Raw genomic sequence first — 18,469 nt, forward strand, 5'->3', positions numbered from 1 at the left:
CAGATCCGCGCCGCCGCACGCCACCGCACGCATGGTTAGATCCGCGCTGCCGCACGCCGCCGCACGCACGGTTAGATCAGCGCCGCCGCGACCGCCGGAGTAAGAGAGGAAATAGGAGAGAGGAAGATGCGACTGGAATATGCGACTGCCAGGGTTGGTACGTATGTGCTCTGCTCTTGTCTCCGTATGCGTCCATCGTGATAGAGAGAGATATACAGGCCGTCTGATCATAAATGATCGAACGGTGCAAGCGTTCGTTGAGCTTTCAACCAACCAAGATCCGTGTGACATACATCCCGACCAATCAGAGATCAGCCAGTGAGTACAAGTTAGGAAAACTGAGTAGAACTAAGAGGGGGAAAAGTGAGGAAATGTTTATCGGAAGGGCAAAACTGAGTAGGACTGAGTAAAACAAGTGGGCCCGGAGGGCGAAAACTGAGTAACACTAAGTAAAACAGGGGCACCCAAATAATAAAGGGACTAAGGGAAATTGAAGCTTTTGGCATAAAAATTGTAAAATTGTGTTATTTGAACAATATATTACATTTTGGCTGACTAGATATTGTTTGCAATTCAAAGATACACAAGTGTGACGAATTTGGACTCATTTGGACAAAGTTTGTAAGCATAGTGGGTATTTGGGAGGTGTATTGAGCAGAAAGCCCTACATCTTCATAGCTAGTAGCTCATGGACTAGGAAGTGGTTTTGAAGCTTTTGGCATAAAAACTTCATATCTCTATATTTCCTTTTCCATTATTATTTCTCTAGGTTGTAGGTAACATAACAAGACTCCATGGGAAGGTTCCACCATGTTTTGAATCTATTATATTATTAAAACAACAAACAACCAACGGTGCAGATTAGTTAAGCATAATCAAATAAATAACAGCCGCTGAGATTAACTTTGCCAACGTGGATTGTTAGATGCGTCTGTTTTTGCGGAGCTGGTAGCTAAATCCTTGCGTATCCGAACAGCCTGACAATATCCTTCTCCCCCACGTCTAATCTAAGCCGCGCCATAACACAAGCAGATGGAATCTTCATCGACGGGATGGATACTGCATAGAAGTACAACCTTGAGCCATGTATGACCACCGCGCCGCCGCCGGCCTCTCTCCGCGCCTCTGCCTCATCCGGAACCAGCCAGGTTTGCACGCTAATCCTAAATCAAGGACACGATCAGGATCTGCATGGCCGCAACCAAGCACATTGCATCTTAATCTTCAAGATGGATTGAACTACTATTTTGAGCCATATACGACCACGAGTTGGGGGCACCGTCAGCCTTGCACACTCAAACAGACGATGGAAGGCATCTTGACATTAACACAAACGTCAACAGATTGAAGGCTTTGGCCCCCGATGCCAAATCGAAGGTCACCAACAACTTTGGCTGGCATCGGTAAATCGATGGAAGCAGTGCAGCAGTACGCCAATAGATCATCAGGCCTGCAGATCATAGTCAAAAATTCATGCAAGTCGATTCCATCGGCAAATCGAAGCAACAGTAGACCACTCCATCAACTTCAGGCAACTTTCTTGCATCCGCAAATCGACGGAACAACAGACCAGCAGGACGCCACCAGATCAAAGGCACGCCATCAACTTCAAATGTAGCTTGCAAACTTCAGGTAACTGCAATCTTCAGTTAACAGATGTAGTCTTCGTATTTGGATCTTCCCTCCTAACATAGTAACATGTTCTTATGAACAACCTGCCAGCAGGACACCACCAGATCAAAGGAAAGCAACCAACTTCAGGCAACAACTGCAATCTTCAGGTAGCTGTTGCAGTCTTTGTGTGTGTTTAGATGTTCACTCCTAACATGTACTTTTCTTATGAACCTGCTTTCATGTTATTATTGGTTAGATAAATCACTTATTCAAAGTTGTATAGACACCCTAATTGCACCGTGCAATACTAATATTTAGTTAAGTTACTTTTTCCATATCAAAATATCAAATTTCATATGTACATAAGAGTAAATAACTAAAAAAAATTGAAGGCAACATCTCTATGGCATACAAGAACTTAAGTGAGCTTACCACACGTGGACAAACTGTGAACCATCAAAGTCAAAGTAAAAAGGATTGTGGGATTCCATCAACCCTTCGACCAATCAACTTATGAGGATCAAAACATCCCAGTAAGTTGGGTGTGAAATATTGATTTAGTTACCAAAGCGCAAAATTTCCATTAGCCGAGATAGCACCATGGTGATAGGAAGCTGCTGGCATTTTCTTCCCGGCTCTCGCGTACAATGTGGCCGTGATGGTCGTCTCGAGAGATTGATGGCGTAAGAGACATCAGCCAGGGTCGAGAATAGGAAACTAACAACACTCTTCCAACAAATGAAATAGCAAACTTACTCATTAGAGTTTCCTTTTACTGGTGCAGCTTCCTCCACCTAGCCTCTCTTCCTCTGCTCCCAGACTGGAGGCCAGTTTAACTCAGTATGAAATGCATGGTTGCAAGTAAATTGACGTCATCTAGGACATATGATAGTAACTTATTTATTTCTTCCCTAAAATTAGGTTACATGCAACCATGCATTTCAAATATAAGGGGATGCCCAATTAAGTCGGCAGGATGAGAAAAACATCAGTTTTTGTCCTTAGGTCGGTTACCCTAATTGATATTTTTGTATCCTGGTTCAAATCATCATAGAAGTAGCAATGTAATTCAAAAACTTACCAGAACAAGCAGAGTGGTAAATTCAGGAAAGGAATTTTAATTTGGAAGATGAAAATTGAAACGGCCTAAAGATGGATTGAGAAATTCTCCAAGCATATATTACAATAATGACTCGAATCAAGGGAAATAATGGTACTCACAAAAGAAAAACTCAATTTAAGTAACATATTAACTAACACTCGGGCAATCGGCCAAAACAATATTTTTCTAGGTGCAAAGTAGTGACGCGCCAATCTACTTTATTAGTCAAAATTCTAGAGCCAAATTCGCGCAAAATGTATTTGGTTCAGACTCATAGCTTGCTAAAAATAGGCCATAGATTTAGGTAGCTGAGATGTCGAACAAACCTCCGCTGGTACTGTGGTACAAGCAGCCACACATGCGCCAATGTCCTCTACTTGACTAATTAATGTGCCGCAGGCAACATCGCACATCACATCTTCTCCAATCTAAATAATGGATCAATCCTGTAATCAAAATTTGGAGAAGATATGTCAGAAGCAGCCGTGGAGGGGGGCACTGGAGCAGTGAGACATACTAAGCGAGACGCATTGCCTGCTAAATGTGCGACGCATCTGCTGCTGCCGAACGCGGGCGACCTCGAGCCAAGAGCGCCGTACGGGTCTTCAGATCGAGCCGTCGGGGGGCAGACATAGGGGCGCTCTACACGACTTGGTCAAGAATCCGGCATGGCTTGGCAAAGTGGCAAGCATTGCAGAATGGAATGGGTACAGTCGAGCCACTGGTGGAGAAGAAAGAGAGGATTTTTCTTGCATGCTTTTCAGAAAAGAGATATACACCGTGGACCATCATTTGCAATCATACAACATGCGCTGATATATAAATGAAGTGGGAAAAACAATGGTTAAACAAAATACAATTAATATATATGAAATTTTGGGGAAGAAGCAACATATTGGGCTAAAAAAATCTGGAAACGGAGTTGTATTTTTTGAACAAAATGCGGATACAGGAAAATAGCATCTAATCCCTAATAAAAACAAAATTAAAATTGTGAGTTAATGATAACAAATTCTGAATAGTCAATTGTAATGATGAAGAAATCGAAGCAAAGAGCAAGAAGAAGATACAAACATTGATACGGAAATCCAGACAATATTTTGTTGTACCCAATAATAACATTATAAAGGAGAAAATAAGTAAAACAATAAAATATTTAAGCCACGTATAATTTACATGATCTTGAGAAATAAGAAAGACAAATAGGTAAAAGAATATTGAAACCTGAAATGAACTCACCAAAATACTTAAGTATAAATATTTATCTAGATTTTAAAAGATATAACAACAAGATACAAAATCTATAAATATTCTAGCCGCGCAAATGCGCGGGCCATACTGCTAGTTATTTTGAATTAAACCCTAAACCCTAAAACCCTAAAACCCTAAACCCTAGAGAAAATGATAAATGTGGCTTGAATGTGGCATACAAATTGTTCATACAAATTCAAATTGTTGAACACAAAGGGATCCCCAATACAAAAGGAACCCCAATACAAATTGTTCATACAAATTCAAATTGTTCATACTAATTCAAATTGTTCATACAAATTAAAATTGTTCAACACAAAGGCATCCCCAATACAAAGGGAACCCCAATACAAATTGTTCAACACAAAGGGATCCCCAATACAAAGGGAACCCCAATACAAATTGTTCATACAAATTCAAATTGTTCATACTAATTCAAATTGTTCATACAAATTAAAATTGTTCAACACAAAGGCATCCCCAATACAAAGGGAACCCCAATACAAATTGTTCATACAAATTCAAATTAGTTGTTCAGAATAAAATCTTTCTCTTGCTCCTGGTGTGACTCGCTGGGGCCACCACCTTACTCCGGGTAACCCTACCAGGGATATTACCGGTGTCTACTTTCCTTTTGCCCTCTTTCTTGTTCTTCTTCTTCTGCGAAGCTTGTGCTTTTTCTTCTGCCATCTTCTCTTCGAAGTTAGCAGCAAACTGGGCCATACCACTTTCGATGCAATCTCGATCATACTGTTCCTTCTCCTCTGGACTCATCGGTTGAAGCCATTCTACATCCATCTGTTCCCTCTACTCACGATCCATCGGTTCAAGCAGCTCTACATCCATCTGTTCCCTCTGCTCTTGATCCATCGGTTCAAGCAGCTCTACATCCATCTGTTCCCTCTGCTCACGATCCATCGGTTCAATCTCCTCATGTTCAATTGCTGCTTCAATCTCCTCTGCATTTGCTGCTTCAATCTCCTCATGTTGAGCTGCTGCTTCAATCTCAAGTTGAATTGCAACTTCATTCTCCTCTGCATTTGCTGCTCCCGCCGGATCTTCCATTCCAAAAGCTGGGTCAACTGGATTTTTACAAAGCCTAGCAATGTGTCCAGGGATTCCACAACGTTTGCACTTACGTTTTCGAATCGGTGCACCACCCTCTACACTAGCTCTGATCCTATTATTCCTCGGCCTACCTGCCGTTCTAGTCAATACTGGAGAGTACAGTTTGAAGCCTGGATCGACTTTCATCCATTGGTCTTTTCCCAACAAGGTAGGAACATTCATAGCATATGCAGCCCTAAATTTGGCAACAGAGAAATACTCTGACACATACTGGTCAACTTCACCATCTTCACCCCCTATAACACTCATGAAAAACAATGTGTGTATGCAGGGTATCCCACGGATCTGCCATCCCCTACAATGGCATGTCCTATCAACCAAACTCACTGGATACCTCCACTGCCTGTTTTTACTGTCAGTGTAGGTTACCTCAAGTTCCATTCCTTTTCTGACGCATTGCATCCTCAATTGTTTTGCCCTGTCATGCAAAGACTTAATCAAAGATGGGAGCATGAGATGGCCAGCATATTTTGTGGATGCAATTCTTTGACGCAGATCGATCTTTATCATGATCATCTGCCTAATCTTATCAAATATTTGCCACATCATAAGCCCTTTCAATGACTTGAACTTTGAATTGAAACTCTCCGCAAGGTTACTTGTTACATAGTCTACCTTGCAAATTTCATTGAATTGGCTTCTTGACCACACCCTACCATGATGTTCATCCAAGTACTCCTTCACCCCAGGTTTTTGTTTATACAACACATCCAAATGAAACAGATGCTTCCTAGAGCTGCATGTGTATGAAGCTGGCCATAGGTTGTCAGTAAAAACTTTACCCTTGAATTTCTTTGTAAAATTCTGTACCAAGTGTCGCATACATTCCCTATGCTCCATTCCAGGGAATACTGCTTCTACCGCAGTCTCCAAACCTTTGCAAGCATCTGTGTGGATAACAAGTCCTGGTGGATGACCTATAAAGTCGCGCAAATTCTGCAGAAACCAAGGCCAACTTTCCTGTGACTCAACCTCCAAAACTCCATAAGCAACAGGGAACATCCAATTATGTCCATCAACTGCAGTAGCAGCAACTAGCTGTCCTTTAAACCTGCCATGAAGAGCTGATGCATCCACGGCCAAATAAGGCCTGCAACCGTCCAAAAAGCCTTTCCAGCAAGCTTTGAAACAAACAAAAGCCCTTCTAAAACATTCCTTGTGCATTACCTTCCCGCTTTTCAATTTGTAGGGAACTGTATGCTTGTCTATCGCTACAACACTGCCTGGACTAGCCATCTCCACTTCAGCTTTGAAAGTGTAAATCAACTGAAAGCTTTCATTCCATGGACCATTGATCTTGTCAAGAGCCATTTCCTTTGCATAGAACATCCTCATGTAAGGTACTTCCATTTTATACTTCTCAACCACCTTTTTTACGAGTGCCGTTGGACCAAGTGAAGGAGTTTCTCTCAGCCAATCTAGGATTATATCTGCCAACCACCTAGTCTTCGCTAGCTTTGTTTTCAGCTCTAGCTCCCCCCTAGAGGTGGACACCTATTGACGTGGGCATAACCCTTCGGGTACTCGACATTGCCATACCCGGTGCAAACTATGAACCTGGACCAGCACAAGGACTCGACAAGCTGGACCCGCAAGGAATATCAACTTGGACTACAAGGAAGAAAGACTCCAACACGAATCCTACTATGACTCTTGTAAACCCTAGCTTGGCTGATATATAAAGCCAGGCAAGGGCACCCCTTAGGGGCACACAATCAGAAACATAATCATAGAGGCGACACGCCTAGATACCGCAACCCGCGGATTAGAACTAGACTAGATCCAACTACTCCGCCTATGGCGGCCCCCTGTACCCATATATTCATATACTGGATTGCTAGCAGGATGTAGCGATCCTGCACCGCGGGGACGTGAACCTGGGTACGTCGTGTACCGCCTCGCTCCCGGAACTTCCGTCGTCGCCTTTCTCTAAAAACCCAAGCCCCTCATGGTGAGCATTGCCGAGGAACCGCCTCGTCAATTGGCGCCGTCTATGGGAATAGCGGCGGTTGGATTTCGTCATCCGGGCGAGATACCTCACAATCAAAAATAGCTAGATCATCGGTGGCGTGTTCAACTTCGTCAACAAAGAGAATTCCATCATCATCAGCAGTGGCGGTTGCTCCATTGCCGCGCCAGATCAAAGGATACGGGCGAGACCTCTTCGCCGACAACTTATTCGCCTGCCTCGCTTGGGCCAGTCTCGTTCAGCGTGACTGGTTCTAGCATCGCCGTCTCAGCAACAGCGCCCTTCAGATCTCTGATATAATCTACAATGGTCTACGTAGACCAGGTCATGAAGCACGAGTTGATCAACGACCGTCTCTCTTCGTTTTCGACAACGCGTCGGCTAGCGGCAGGCTCTTCAATGCAACCCCTGCAGGAATTCATTAGTATTGGAACAAGATTTCTCGAGCGCCTGGTGCATCAATCCGTTTGCAAAACTGACTCGTGAAATTACTAAAAGCTGTTGCAGCCATAGCGCAGCCATAGCCCACGTGGTTTGGTGTCAGCGAAAAGAAATAAACTGTTGGGCTGATACTTCACGCAAGCAAGGACAAGGACAGAGGAAAATAAATTTAGTCAGGGGACAAAGGCCCACGTAAAGTTCAGGTTGATGCTCTCCGAAAAGTCAACCTCGTTTGAGAAAGCGCATCATTTATGGATCCATCTAGCAAAGGAAATCTTGGCTAAGAAATCGTACAGCTTGTCATCCGCGCCAAGGTTTTTCGGCGCAATATAACTGTAGATTGAAATAAAAGCTTCGGCTACTCCACCTAGTCGACCGCGCCAGCTGTCGCGTACTTGCCGTACTCAGGGGGCTTGTGTGTCATAGACCCGACATTACGGACTGAATATATTCGGATGCTCACCCGCCGCGGATCAACCATATCGACTGCGTTCTCGTCATCGACCGCGTTTGCCTGGTGCCCGCCGCGTGAATTATTTTGGATGGCGCAACTATTTCGACTGCACCTGTCGCATGGACTATCTCGGGTCAATGGCTTCCTCATTTATGATTATTCGATGGACTTATCCTCTTCGGCCCTAGATATATCTTCTCCTGATGCACTCTCGGGAGCGCGCTGGAATTCAAGAAGATATGAAGACTATTACTCCCATCGGGAGCGCCGGTTCGCTGGAACCCAAGAAGAATATCTACCCCAACAAGTGTTGGATTATTAGGCAATTTCCGTGTGAGTTTAATTACCAAAAACAAGATTACAGATGCACAAGCATACTTAACCATACACATCAGACTAAGCACATGCATCAGATCTGAACATGGAACAAGTAGCAGTGCAAGGTAGGAGAGGGAAATCACGTACATAGCGACCGGGAAGGTCGCACCAGCAGTAGCACCACCACCACCATGAGAGTTGTTGATGTCGCCCATGGTGAAGTCGAAGTCGTCGATGAAGCAGATGAACCGGCGAAGATGAACACGAACAGCAGCGAGCAGTCGCGCCGAGACGCTCCCCAAAAACCTTATCGCCCGTCTCCCGGTGCAGGATCTCAACGGACGGAGTTTCGGAGGCCTGCTCTCCCGGACGGTTGTGCACGCAGTCGCCGGGATGGGGAAGACTAGAGAGTAGCACAGCAAAAGGAACTTCGCGAGAAAGAGATCTCAGAGCCCTGTTTACAGATCTGATCGGTCTCCTTGTATAGCTTGGGAGGAAGCCGGCCCGCCCGCGTTGACACGCGTAGGAATTCTCACTCACTTGCAAGGAGTAGAACAGCAGCCCTTATATACCACTCCAACTCACTCCCAACTAGCAATGTGGGACTAAACTTTGTCCCCAAGGCTGTCCCAAGCTGCCAACGTGATGGGCCGTGAGATTTCAGGAATTGTAGATCAAATGGGCTGCCTTATTGGGCTGCAGCCCATCTACATTCAACAATCCCCCACCAGATCTCATATGCACATCAGATGACACATTAGTTCCATTCACTGTTTAATATACATGCACTTCGGTGGAGACTGTTAAGTTGAACTTCCACTTAGGCAAGGTGCTACGCTTGACTACAACTGAACAATGGACTATGCCTTGAATTGTCAGTCTTTGTGCAGCAAGTTTCGCTCAATGCCGGCACGGTACTAGGCTACCTTAGCCTTCCCCTCGGGTGGAGCTTATAAGTCATACTCCTCGGCCTTTCATGAGCTTACTAGAGATTCACCCAAATCTCCCACACTATGACCAGTAGTGTCACTCATATAGGTGTGTTCTTCAAAAGATCGCCCTGTAGGACGGCGTCTTCGCTCATCAAGAGCCGCTCAGAACACATTAAGACATTGTCAACCTGCCTTACAGTTGCTATGAGAGAATTGCATCTGCAGCGGAGTGGGAGTATTAAATTTTCTCTCAACTCAGTTGCTCCGGTTTGTTTTCCTAGGTCCTACTTCACGGAATTTCCGATTACATAGGTTGGGTTACCCCCTCGGCAACTCAAGTGGGTCTCAAACCCATCTCCCTCGATGCAAGGTCTATCATATTTCTTGATAGTCCTTTTGTGAAAGGATCTGCCAGATTTTTAGCACTTTGGATATAATCCAATGCTATCACTCTGGAGTTTCTCAGTTTTCTGACAGACTTCAGTCTCCTCTTGATATGTTTGGAACTTTTCATATTATCCTTAGAACTTTTCACTTTGACAATCACAGTTTGATTATCACAGTTCATGAGGATGGCCGGTATTGGTTTTTCAACCATAGGCAAGTCCATCAAGAGCCCACGAAGCCATTCCGCTTCGACAGTAGCTGTATCTAATGCTGTGAGTTCTGCTTCCATAGTTGACCTCGTTAAGATGGTCTGCTTGCAAGACTTCCAGGAAACAGCGCCACCACCAAGAGTGAAAACATATCCACTTGTGGCTTTTATTTTAGCATCAAAAATCCAATTGGAATCACTATACCCTTCAAGTCCTCTTGGATACCCGGTATAATGAATTCCATAACTCATGGTTCCCTTTAGATAGCGCATTACTCTCTCAAGAGCATGCCAATGATCATCTCCCGGGTTGGCCACAAACCGGCTAAGTTTGCACACAGCAAACGAGATATCAGGCCTCGTAGCGCAAGCTAAATACATGAGTGAACCAATGATTTGAGAGTACCTCAATTGATCTCTAGTTGCCTTTTCATTCTTTCGAAGCAAGACACTAGGATCATAAGGTGTGAGAGAAGATTTGCAATCAGCATAGCCAAATCTGCTCAACACCTTCTCAACATAATGAGATTGCACAAGTGTAATCCCATTATTCTCATCTCTCAAAAGCTTGATGTTCAGTATAACATCAGCTTCTCCAAGATCTTTCATCTCGAAACATTGAGATAGGAAGGTTTTTACCTCCTCAATCACTTTGAGACTTGTCCCAAAAATTAGTATGTCATCCACATACAAGCATAGGACAACTCCCTCACCCCCACCATGGCGGTAGTACACACATTTGTCGGCTTCATTAACAACAAAGCCCACAGATGTCAAAGTTCTTTCAAACTTCTCATGCCATTGTTTGGGTGCTTGTTTAAGACCATACAAAGATTTCTTTAATTTACACACCTTTCTTCTTGACCTTGTAGTACAAAACCATCAGGCTGTTCCATGTAAATTTCCTCATCCAACTCTCCATTTAGGAAAGCCGTCTTAACGTCCATTTGATGAACGAGAAGACCATGTGAGGCAGCCAATGACAGTAGTACTCGAATGGTGGTTAATCTCGCCACAGGTGAGTAAGTATCGAAGAAATCTTCGCCTTCCTTTTGGGTATAGCCTTTGGCTACAAGCCGAGCTTTGTACTTCTCAATAGTACCATCAGCTCTAAGCTTCTTCTTAAATACCCATTTACATCCTACAGGTTTGCACCCATAAGGACGCCCAGATAACTCCCACGTTCCATTAGCCAAGATGGAATCCATCTCGCTTTGAACCGCTTCCTTCCAGTAGTCTGCATCAGGAGATGCGAGAGCTTCTGCAATGGTAGTGGGAGTATCATCCACAAGGTACACAATGAAATCATTACCAAAGGACTTTGCAGTCCTTTGTCTCTTACTCCTTGTGGGAGCTTCATTGTCATCTTTATCTTCATTAGAATCTGAACTCTCATCATCAGATTCCTCATCAGACTCCATAGGAGTTTCATGTATTGGATTAGATTCCCAACTAGACATGCCATGCATATCTCTCATAGGGAATATATCCTCAAAGAATGTAACATCTCTTGATTCAAAGATGGTGCCAACATTCATGTCGTCCACTCCAGATTTCACCACAAGAAATCTATAAGCAATGCTATGGGCAGCATAGCCAAGAAAGACACAATCCACGGTTTTTGGTCCAAGATTTCGCTTTTTGGTGATTGGCAAATTCACTTTTGCCAAACAGCCCCAAGTTCGTAGGTAGGAGAGTGTTGGTCTTTTCTTTTCCCACTCCTCATAAGGGGTAATCTCTTTATTCTTGGTTGGAACACGGTTTAGGACATGACACGAAGTCAATATAGCCTCCCCCACCATTCCTTGGATAAACCCGAAACATCTAACATGGCGTTAACCAAATCTGTTAGAGTACGGTTTTTCCTTTCCGCAATCCCATTGGATTGTGGGGAATTGGGAGGCGTCCTCTCATGGATTATACCATGTTCCGCACAGAATAAATTGAACTCATTAGAAAAGTACTCTCCACCACGATCGGACCGAACCCTTTTTATCTTTCTTTCAAGTTGATTCTCAACTTCAGCCTTATAGATTTTAAAGAAATCAAGAGCCTCATCTTTAGTTTTCAGTAGATACACATAACAGTATCTAGTGGAATCATCAATCAAGGTCATGAAATATTTCTTTCCACCTCTTGTCAACTCACCATTCATCTCACATAGATCTGAATGTATGAGCTCTAGTGGTGCCAAGTTTCTTTCCTTCGCATGCTTATGAGGCTGCTTTGCTTGTACACAAGCATGGCACTTAGAGCCTTTGACAAAGGTGAATTTCGGAATTAAACTCATATCAGCAAGCCGCGTCATACAACCGAAATTAACATGACAAAGTCGTGAATGCCAAACATTAGTTTCATTAACACTAGTGCTTACATGGTTCACAACATTATCACAGAAGTCTTCTAGAGAGAAGCGAAACATTCCCTCACATTCATATCCCTTTCCAACAAAAGTTCCATACTTGGACAGTACAACTTTATTGGACTCAAACACCAACTTAAACTCATCTTTCATAAGACGGGAGCCACTAACGAGATTCTTCTTGATAGAAGGGACATGCAGCACGTTCCTCAGTTGCACGATCTTTCCCGAAGTAAACTTCAGATCTACCGTGCCAACACCACGAACAGTAGCATGTAACCCATTCCCCATCATTACTGAGGAACCTCGGGCCTGATAAGAGGTAAACATGGAGATGTCAGCACACACATGAACATTGGCACCTTTATCAACCCACCATTCCGTGGGCTGAAACACCGAAAGAACAGTAGGTAACATATTACCATACCCTGTAGTTCCTTCCTCTGTGTTGCGAATGACCATACTGACAGAATTTGAGTTCTGTCCAGCCTGACATTTCTTTCCTTTGCGTTGTGGACAGCGATTAGCCCAATGGCATGTCTCGCCACACACCCAGCAAGGATCTTTCTTCTCTGTTTTCCCCTTCTTCTTGAAGTTGGTAGTCTGGGAGACTCCCTTATTCTTTCCTTTGGACTTGTGGGCATTTTTCTGCACCATATTGGCAGCAGAACGTCCCTCGGTTCCTCCAGTGTGTTTGTCTTTTGCCCTCGCCTTCTCCTCAACATCCAGAGAGCCCATGATATTCTCAACAGAAAACTCATGCCTCTGATGTTTGAGAGAAGTGGCAAAGTTCCTCCATGAAGGAGGAAGCTTAGCGACAATGCATCCCGCGACAAACTTGTCCGGTAGCACACACTTGAGGAGCTCGAGTTCCTTTGCCATGATCTGTATCTCATAAGCCTGTTCTACTACAGATCGGTTCTCAACCATTTTGTAGTCATTGAACTGCTCCATAGCATACAGTTCACCTCCGGCATCGGCAGCAACAAACTTAGCGTCCAGTGCATCCCACAGTTCCTTCCCATTTCGTATGTGCAGATAAGCATCAACCAACTTGTCTCCAAGCACACTTAGAACGGCACCCACAAAGATTACGGTGGCATCCCCGAACGCTTTATCCACTTCAGGAGTAAGCGGACCTCTGGGAGTACCTTCCGCAACCCGGTGCACGCCCATAGAAGTGAGCCACAAGAGGGTCTTACTCTGCCATCTCTTGAAATGAGAACCCGTAAACGGGCTCGGTTTGAGCGCAGCAGCAAAACCAGACGGTGAAAATTGCCTAAGCAAATAAGGTTTTTGGATTGTTGGATTATTAGGCAATTTCCGTGTGAGTTTAATTACCGAAAACAAGATTACAGATGCACAAGCATACTTAACCATACACATCAGACTAAGCACATGCATCAGATCTGAACATGGAACAAGTAGCAGTGCAAGGTAGGAGAGGGAAATCACGTACATAGCGACCGGGAAGGTCGCACCAGCAGTAGCACCACCACCACCATGGGAGTTGTTGATGTCGCCCATGGTGAAGTCGAAGTCGTCGATGAAGCAGATGAACCGGCGAAGATGAACACGAACAGCAGCGAGCAGTCGCGCCGAGACGCTCCCCAAAAACCTTATCGCCCGTCTCCCGGTGCAGGATCTCAACGGACGGAGTTTCGGAGGCCTGCTCTCCCGGACGGCTGTGCACGCAGTCGCCGGGATGGGGAAGACTAGAGAGTAGTACAGCAAAAGGAACTTCGCGAGAAAGAGATCTCAGAGCCCTGTTTACAGATCTGATCGGTCTCCTTGTATAGCTTGGGAGGAAGCCGACCCGCCCGCGTTGACACGCGTAGGAAGCCAGGGACACGCGGTGAACATGCACATGCAACTCGACACGTACCCAACACAGTTGGTGCACCAAGCAAAAATTTAGGCTTCCTTGAGTGTGTCTCGAACTCGAACTCGAGTCACGAAACGCGACGTGCGTGCGTGACGTGTCGTGACGTGCCGTGCCGAGCCGAGACGGGCGGGTGGAGGAGAAGGAGTGCGCGAGGGCTCCTTCTATTCTCACTCACTTGCAAGGAGTAGAACATCAGCCCTTATATACCTTCCAACTCACTCCCAACTAGCAATGTGGGACTAAACTTTGTCCCCAAGGCTGTCCCAAGCTGCCAACGTGATGGGCCTTGAGATTTCAGGAATTGTAGATCACATGGGCTGCATCCCATTGATACGTCTCCAACGTATCTATAATTTCTGATGTTCCATGCTTGTTTTATGACAATACCGACATGTTTTGTTCACACTTTATGTCATATTTATGCATTTTCTGGAACTAACCTATTGACGAGATGCCGAAAGGCCAGTTGCTGTTTTCTGCTGTTTTTGGTTCCAGAAAAGCTGTTCGGGCAATATTCTCGGAATTGGACGAAATCAACGCCAAACCTCATATTTTTCCCGGAAGGCTCCAGAACACCGAAGGAGAGTCGGAGGAGAGCCAGGGGCCCCACACCATAGGGCCGCGCGTGCCAGACCCTGGCCGCGCCGGCCTAGGGTGAGGCCACCCTGTGAGCCCTCCTGCGCCGCCTCTTCGCCTATAAAACCTCTTTCGACCTAAAAACACAGGACCAATCGACGAAACTCCAGAAAGACTCCAGGGGCGCCGCCACCGTCGCGAAACTCCAATTCGGGGGACAGAACTCTCTGTTCCGGCACCCTGCCGGGACGGGGAATTGCCCCCGGAGCCATCTCCACCACCGTCTTCACCGCCATCTTCACCGCCATCGATGCCTCCATGATGAGGAGGGAGTAATCCACCCCCGAGGCTGAGGGCTCTGCTGTAGCTATGTGGTTCATCTCTCTCCCATGTACCTCAATACAATAATCTCATGAGCTGCTTTACATGATTGAGATTCATATGAGTTTTGTATCACTATTCATCTATGTGCTACTCTAGTGATGTTATTAAAGTATTCTATTCCTCCTGCACGGTGTAATGGTGACAGTGTGTGCATCCGTGTTAGTACTTGGCATAGGCTATGATCATGATCTCTTGTAGATTGTGAAGTTAACTATTGCTATGATGGTATTGATGTGATCTATTCCTCCTACATAGTGTGAAGGTGACAGTGTGCATGCTATGTTAGTACTTGGTTTAGTCGTGTTGATCTTTCATGCACTCTAAGGTTATTTAAATATGAACATTGAATTGTGGAGCTTGTTAACTCCGGCATTGAGGGTTCATGTAATCCTACACAATTAGTGGTGTTCATCATCCAACAAGAGAGTGTAGAGTATGCATTTATCTATTCTGTTATGTGATCAAAGTTGAGAGTGTCCACTAGTGAAAGTATGATCCCTAGGCCTTGTTCCTAAATACTGCTATCGCTGCTTGTTTACTGTTTTACTGCGTTACTACTACTGCGTTACTACTGCTTGTTTACTGTCCTGGGCAAAGCACTTTTCTGGTGCCGTTGCTACTGCTCATATATATATTCATACCACCTGTATTTCACTATCTCTTCGCCGAACTAGTGCACCTATTAGGTGTGTTGGGGACACAAGAGACTTCTTGCTTTGTGGTTGCAGGGTTGCATGAGAGGGATATCTTTGACCTCTTCCTCCCTGAGATCGATAAACCTTGGGTGATCCACTTAAGGGAAACTTGCTGCTGTTCTACAAACCTCTGCTCTTGGAGGCCCAACACTGTCTACAAGAATAGAAGCACCCGTAGACATCAAGCTATTTTCTGGCGCCGTTGCCGGGGAGGAAAGGTAAAAGGCACTCATACTTCGGTTCCAGGTAAAGTACTTTTCTGGCGCCATTGTGTTTGTGCTTGAAGCTATTTCCTTTAGATCCTGCAATTGCATCTTTTTGTTTCTTGTTTACACTAGTTAGGCATAATGGAAAACAACAAAAATATGAGAGATCTTTATGAACTTTATCTTGAATTAGGACATGATGTGTTTGAAGAGAGAATTAAAAAACCCATGGAACTTTATATGCATGCTAATGGGAATGTTATTAATATGAATGCTTTGAACACTATTGTTGCTAATGCTATGGAAAATTCTAAGCTTGGGGAAGCTGGTTTTGATGAGCATGATCTTTTTAGTCCCCCGGGCATGGAGGAGAAAATTTACTTTGATGATACTTTGCCTCCTATTTTTATGATGATTATAATGATATTGGTCTCTTAGTGCCGCCTGTTATGGAGGATAAATTTGATTATAATTATAATATGCCTCCTATATTTGATGATGAGAATAATAATGATAGCTACTTTGTTGAATTTGCTCCCACTACAACTAATAAAATTGACTATGCTTATGTTGGTAGTAGTAATAATTTTATGCATGAGACTCATGATAAGAATGCTTTATGTGATAGTTATATTGTTGAGTTTGCTCATGATGCTACTGAAAGTTATTATGAGAGAGGAAAATATAGTTGTAGAAATTTTCATGTTACTAAAACACCTCTCTATGAGCTGAAATTCTTGAAGCTACACTTGTTTTATCTTCCTATGCTTGTTACTTTGCTCTTCATGAACTTGTTTATTTACAAGATTCCTATGCATAGGAAGCATGTTAGACTTAAATTTGTTTTGAATTTGCCTCTTGATGCTCTCTTTTGCTTCAAATACTATTTCTTGCGAGTGCATCATTAAAACTGCTGAGCCCATCTTAATGGCTATAAAGAAAGCACTTCTTGGGAGATAACCCATGTGTTTATTTTGCTACAGTATTTTGTTTTATATTTGTGTCTTGGAAGTTGTTTACTACTGTAGCAAACTCTCCTTATCTTAGTTTTGTGTTTTGTTGTGCCAAGTAAAGTCTTTGATAGAAAGGTTGATACTAGATTTGGATTACTGCGCAGAAACAGATTTCTTTGCTGTCACGAATCTGGGCAAAATTCTCTGTAGGTAACTCAGAAAATTATGCCAATTTACGTGAGTGATCCTCAGATATGGACGCAACTTTCATTCAATTTGAGCATTTTCATTTGAGCAATTCTGGTGCCTCAATAAAATTCGTCTTTACGGACTGTTCTGTTTTGACAGATTCTGCCTTTTATTTCGCATTGCTCCTTTTGCTATGTTGGATGGATTTCTTTGTTCCATTGACTTCCAGTAGCTTTGGGCAATGTCCAGAAGTGTTAAGAATAATTGTGTCACCTCTGAACATGTGAATTTTTGATTATGCACTAACCCTCTAATGAGTTGTTTTGAGTTTGGTGTGAAGGAAGTTTTCAAGGGTCAAGAGAGGAGGATGATATACTACGATCAAGGAGAGTGAAAAGTCTAAGCTTGGGGATGCCCCGGTGGTTCATCCCTGCATATTTCAAGGAGACTCAAGCATCTAAGCTTGGGGATGCCCAAGGCATCCCCTTCTTCATCGACAAATTATCAGGTTCCTTCTCTTGAAACTATATTTTTATTCGGTCACATCTTATGTACTTTACTTGGAGCGTCTGTTTGTTTTTTGTTCTTGTTTTTGTTTGAATAAAATGGATCCTAGCATTCTTTGTGTGGGAGAGAGACACGCTCCGCTGGTTCGTATGAACACATGTGTTCTTAGCTTTTAGTATTCATGGCGAAGGTTGAAATTGCTTCGTTAATTGTTATATGGTTGGAATTGGGAAATGCTACATGTAGTAATTGCTATAATGTCTTGGATAATGTGATACTTGGCAATTGTTGTGTTCATGTTTAAGCTCTTGCATCATATACTTTGCACCCATTAATGAAGAAATACATAGAGCTTGCTAAAATTTGGTTTGCATAATTGGTCTCTCTAAGGTCTAGATAATTTCTAGTATTGAGTCTGAACAACACGGAAGACGGTGTAGAGTCTTATAATATTTACAATATGTCTTTTATGAGAGTTTTGCTGCACCGGTTCATCCTTGTGTTTGTTTCAAATAGCCTTGCTAGCCTAAACCTTGTATCGAGAGGGAATACTTCTCATGCATCCAAAATACTTGAGCCAACCACTATGCCATTTGTGTCCACCATACCTACCTGCTACATGGTATTTCTCCGCCATTCCAAAGTAAATTTCTTGAGTGCTACCTTTAAATTTCCATTCTTCACCTTTACAATATATAGCTCATGGGACAAATAGCTTAAAAACTATTGTGGTATCGAATATGTACTTATGCACTTTATCTCTTATTAAGTTGCTCGTTGTGCGATAACCATGTTCCTGGGGACGCCATCAACTACTCTTTGTTGAATATCATGTGAGTTGCTATGCATGTTCGTCTTGTCTGAAGTAAGGGCGATCTACCACCTTATGGTTAGAGCGTGCATATTGT

The sequence above is a fragment of the Lolium perenne genome, chromosome 4 (genome assembly GCF_019359855.2).
Source record: "Lolium perenne isolate Kyuss_39 chromosome 4, Kyuss_2.0, whole genome shotgun sequence".
Taxonomy (NCBI): Eukaryota; Viridiplantae; Streptophyta; class Magnoliopsida; order Poales; family Poaceae; genus Lolium; species Lolium perenne.